This window comes from Lucilia cuprina, chromosome 4 (genome assembly GCF_022045245.1).
Source record: "Lucilia cuprina isolate Lc7/37 chromosome 4, ASM2204524v1, whole genome shotgun sequence".
NCBI lineage: Eukaryota > Metazoa > Arthropoda > Insecta > Diptera > Calliphoridae > Lucilia > Lucilia cuprina.
Genome location: NC_060952.1, coordinates 67,759,326 through 67,765,471, shown reverse-complemented (window position 1 = coordinate 67,765,471; position 6,146 = coordinate 67,759,326).

Sequence of the window (6,146 nt, the reverse complement as noted above, 5' to 3'; positions counted from 1 at the left end):
AACAGGTTATAGTAATATAGTCCTAAATGTTAATAGGTAGACAGTTCGTAATTTTTACTTTGGGATACCTATATCGGAAATGACAAGAATTGGTTATAAGTAAACTTCTCAGATTTTAAGTACCATATTTAATAAATCTACAATAAAGATTACATTAAAGTACGAAGAGCTGTGTTCCGTTTTATGGAGTGTATCTTCAAAAGGGCCAGAAAGAATTGAAGACATTTCAAATTATATAAAAACTACATATAGTAGAAAAGTAGACAAAACAGGCATATCAAAAATTGAAAACTTTTTAAAATTTTTTGATGTAAAAAGTAAGTCTGTGGATGGAAATCAAAAGAAATTTTGATTAAAATTTTGTAGTTGGATGGAAACTACTACGGAAATCTCAACTTACAACACATCAGCAGGAGCGCCTTGCAAGTCATACGAAGACTTATGTTCACCAAAACGACTTAAGCGAATTGTGGAAAGTATACCAAGCAATAGCGCTTATGTTGGAACTGGGTCTCAGTCGAAATAAGTACCAAATATTAAGGAAAGCTCTGCATGAAAAAGGACACAATATATTACCATCATATAAGGCGATCCAGGAAAAAAAACAAACTATCCGACCATCACCTATTGCTGTTAATGATGTAGAAGCTTGTATTGATATATCATCTTTGCTCTAAAACACAGCATCAAGAATTGTGTCAGAATTTTCAGAAGACCCACTAAGGAAAATTCATAACTGTGATTTTGTCTTAATGTGTAAGTGGGGATGTGACGGTTTATCAGAACCGTCAGAATACAAACAAGTCGGACATTAGCAAACTACAAAAGTGTATTTATGTCATCATTAGTGCCATTACGGATTCGTTCATATTCCCTTAATCCATCATCGTCAAGCATCGGAAATTCATTTGAAGATATATGGATCAATACAACTCCGGGTTCAAAAAATTTTTGTAGACCCATTGAATTTGAATATATAAAGGAGTCAAAGAAAACAACAAAAGATTTAGTGGAATATTTAAAAGATGAAATAAATGCACTGGAGCCCATTTGCATAAAAATAAAGGAATTCTCTATTAACGTATCATATCAGCTAAGCTTAACAATGATTGATGGAAAGGTCAGCAATGCCATAACAGAAACTTCTTCCTTCTGGAGATGCTCAATATGTAATGAGAAAAAATCGCAATTCTCAAATATAAACAAAAGCAGAAGTATTAATGAAGAAGTCTTGTCTTTCAGAATTTCACCACTTCATGCCAGAATACGATTTTTGAATTACTTTTTACACATAGCATACGACCTCAAATATAGAAGTGTGCCAGAGAATCTTACTAAATCAACAAAAAAAAAAAATAATAAAGAATTGAAAGAACTGAGAGCTGCGGAAAAAAGCAGAATCCAAGAAGAATTTAAAGTTCAGATGGGATTAAACATCGACAAACCACTTCCAAGTTGCGGTAGTACAAATGACGGTAATACGGCGACAAGGTTTTTTCGTGATTTTGAAATTACTTCAAAAATAACTGGAATCGACAAGGAGTTGCTTCGAAGAGTTAACACTATTTTAATGGCACTGCATAGTAAACATAAAATTAATGGAAATCGATTTGGGAATATACATCTGAAATTTCTAAATTACTTGTATCTCTGTATCCATGGAGGGAACTAACAACAACAGTACACAAAGTATTGTGTCATGGTCAAATAATAATTGAATTGAATATTCTTCCATTTGGAGAGTTAACAGAAGAAGCCCAGGAAGCGAGGAATCGAGATTTTCAGCATGTTCAACTTTTCAGCTCAAGAAAATGCTCCAGGCAATCACAGAATGAAGATTTTTTAATAGTTTACTTCTATCTTCTGATCCTGTTCTTTCAACTATGCGAAAAAGATGGATTTGTTATGAAACTCTATCATCTCAAAACGAGGAAGATTTAAATGACTTTGATCCATATATCTTCAAATGAATTTCCGATGCTTGACGATGATGGATTAAGGGAATATGAACGAATCCGTAATGGCACTAATGATGACATAAATACACTTTTGTAGTTTGCTAATGTCCGACTTGTTTGTATTCTGACGGTTCTGATAAACCGTCACATCCCCACTTACACATTAAGACAAAATCACAGTTATGAATTTTCCTTAGTGGGTCTTCTGAAAATTCTGACACAATTCTTGATGCTGTGTTTTAGAGCAAAGATGATATATCAATACAAGCTTCTACATCATTAACAGCAATAGGTGATGGTCGGATAGTTTGTTTTTTTTCCTGGATCGCCTTATATGATGGTAATATATTGTGTCCTTTTTCATGCAGAGCTTTCCTTAATATTTGGTACTTATTTCGACTGAGACCCAGTTCCAACATAAGCGCTATTGCTTGGTATACTTTCCACAATTCGCTTAAGTCGTTTTGGTGAACATAAGTCTTCGTATGACTTGCAAGGCGCTCCTGCTGATGTGTTGTAAGTTGAGATTTCCGTAGTAGTTTCCATCCAAATACAAAATTTTAATCAAAATTTCTTTTGATTTCCATCCACAGACTTACTTTTTACATCAAAAAATTTTAAAAAGTTTTCAATTTTTGATATGCCTGTTTTGTCTACTTTTCTACTATATGTAGTTTTTATATAATTTGAAATGTCTTCAATTCTTTCTGGCCCTTTTGAAGATACACTCCATAAAACGGAACACAACTCTTCGTACTTTAATGTAATCTTTATTGTAGATTTATTAAATATGGTACTTAAAATCTGAGAAGTTTACTTATATACCAATTCTTGTCATTTCCGATATAGGTATCCCAAAGTAAAAATTACGAACTGTCTACCTATTAACATTTAGGACTATATTACTATAACCTGTTATTCAGTCATTGATATTTCTTTTTAGTGAATGAATCGAAATTATCATTACCTGTATATTTTACCTACATGATCATAAACGAAACAGAACGAAATGATCTGTCGAAAAAATTTAGGTAAAAAATAGTTATAAATTTCTGAAAATTTAAGCATAATAGGATCTTTCAATTATAAGGATAAGCAAACAAATAGAAAATAGGTAAATATAAGATTTAAACATGTTGTCATATTTAATACTAAAATATGAAAAATATGAAATTAAAGGACACAGGTTTAAATGAACATATTTTTGAATGTAATTGAGATATTGGCTTGAAATTTTTTGTAAAGGGTCGAGAATTTCCATATCTAACTAAAAAAAGATATTAAGGGTTAAATATGGACTAAATTGTTGTAGCTATCTGCGCCCCTATTAAAATTTTGATATAAATCATAGTTTTAGAAATTTAACAAATATGTAATATATGACAAAATCGTTATTTATGAACAAAACTCAATGAAATCTTCAACGCTTGTTAAATTTGTCATTTCAAATAAGAAAATGCAAAAAAAAATTGAAAAGGTCAAAGGGCATCCCGCAATTCCCAAAAATAGGAATGAAAATCCCAAAAATGGGATTTTTACATTTTTGCCCATAGGGTCCACATTTCTTTCAGGGCTGGGAAAATACTTTTGGAGTAAATAGAATACATATTGAGGTTTCCAAAACTGCTTTCAGTTTTCTGATCCCAGCTTTGGGATTTTAGAACATGTCGCCCAAAGTTGAAGTTTTGATAAAAAATAGGTCATATTCGGAAGGACGCAGTGGCAACATTTTCAAAAAATAGGACAAGTTTTTTACGCCAAAGCGTTCTGCGTAAAGATACCTTCTAGAAAATTATAAAATTGTTATATGTTCTTAAAGAAAATTTTATTTTATTAATAAAAGAGTTAAGACACATTTTGGGCAAAAAAACGGCAAAAATCTAAAATTTTTTGAATTTTTAAATTAAAAAACGTATATTTTTGGATCTGTAAATGATATTGATCTGAAATTTTATATTATTGGAAATTTTGTTGTCTAACTAACAAGAAAAAATTGAGTCCATTTGGTCCAAAATTACGCCCGGTATTCAAAAAAAGGCGGACCATGGTATGGTAAATTTTGTATCACTAAATTTTTAAATGCCTATAACTCGGATATTATAAGATTTGGTATTTGGGTGAAAAACAAAAAAATGGCACGAGTTTAATAATTTTACATGTCGTAGGTACCCTAATTTGAGCCGCCACAGCTCCGTCCCTGGGGCATATGCGGGGTTCATCTTCAAAACTTAAACTCGAATACTCCTTGGCTACGCTCACGCCAAATTTTATCCCGATCGGTTCAGCCGTTTAGAAATGCCAGATTTATTTCCAAAAAATTTCGATTCTGCCCCACTGTGCGTCCCCTTTAAAAATGACTAACATTTACTGGCTTAAAAATACTAGCATATAGATAAAATTCGACATAAGTAAGTTTCATACGAGTTGGGAGGGACTCCCGACCCCCCATATAAGATCCCCTCCAGAAAATGACTGCAACGCTCACTAATGGCTTAAAAATACTAGTGGAGCGATGAAATTCGTCACAAACAAATTTAAAACCAAATTTAAAAAATTTAAAACCAAATTCTATCTACCAAATTTTATGAGGATCCACCCATAATTGACCCTACCCCACTATACAAGGTTCCCTTCAGAAAATTACTCTAACGCTTATATAATGGTGGCCTAAAAATACGAGTATATAGATGAAATTCGACATAAGTAAGTTTCATTCGAGTCAAACGAGGTTTAATTCGGCATAGCCGAATATAACACTCTTACTTGTTATAATCCATATTTGTTTTTTTTTTAGATTTTTGGTCCGTGGAAAATACAACATTCCCAGGTGGTGGAAAATTTGCCCTACCTCTGCTTAAATGGAATTATAGCTGGGAAACGACGTATGGTCCATCACCACTCCCTGTCCCAAAATTAACTTATAAGCACTAATAACACGATACAATTCTACATAATTAATTTAAATATAGACGTTAATTCCTAAACCAAAATTTATAAGGATATGCCCATGTATATCCTTACCCCATATGTCTTCGCTACCGAATATATTTATGACAAATGATCAAAAACATTCAAAAAGAGTACAAACAGCTGGTTTTATTTAAGTGAAAATAACAATTGTGTTTCCAATATATATGCAAAATACCTACATTCTAAAATACAATGAAAAAAAGTAAGAATGTTATATTCGACTATTCCGAATCTTATATACCTATCATCAAACCGTAAGCCGTATATGCAATGCAATTCTATAAACATTAGTTTGATATTTGAAATAGGCTTAAGTCATGATGGACACATCCCTTTCGGATTAACAAAATATAAATTTTTAAAAACCAAATATTGTTTTCCACTTTTTAACCATGAACATACTTACATGTGCGGTAGGGTTAATTGTAAAATTCGGTAATGAGATTTGTGTTTGTAAGAAACGTACTTATGTCGAATTTCAGCGCTATACTCGTATTTTAAAGGCAGTAGTGAGCGTTAAAGTTGCTTTTTGAGAAAAATCTTGTAGGGTAAATTATGGACCGCTGATATAAGACTTATTTATATCGAATTTCATCGCTAAACACGCATTTTTAAAAGAGTTATGACTGTTTAACCTGTTTTTCGGGGCGCCATTTATATGTGAGCTGTTCAAAAACGTGGACCGATATTACACATTTTCAATACTAAATAAACCATACGCTCAAACTATTATGTAAGTAAATTCAACTAAAAATGTATTATAAACAAATGAAATTTCATTTAAAAACGGACTACAAACTTGGAATTTAAAACAGAGGAGGTGTCAATTATTTTCTAATGTTGTTTTATTAACTAGCAAATTACGTAAAAATTAATGATTTTTCATTTATTTTAACTTATACTATGTTCACATATCCATATTTTTAAAGTGTTTTTGAAAAATCTCAATGAATTTTAACACAACCGTTCACATATAAAATTATCGTGTTTTTTGCTTTGATATGTTTTTCCGACTTAACATTTTGTTTTAAAAATTAAGATTTTCACTCAAATTACACTAAATTTAAAACTTAAACACAATTATTTATTAAATTAAAACAAAATAAAAAAACTTTTCAACAACAATATTATATATGAAACAGTTTTTTCAGTAATTTTTACTGACATTTTTTCTACAAAATTTTTAAAAACTACTGTTATATTCATACATTTCATTAA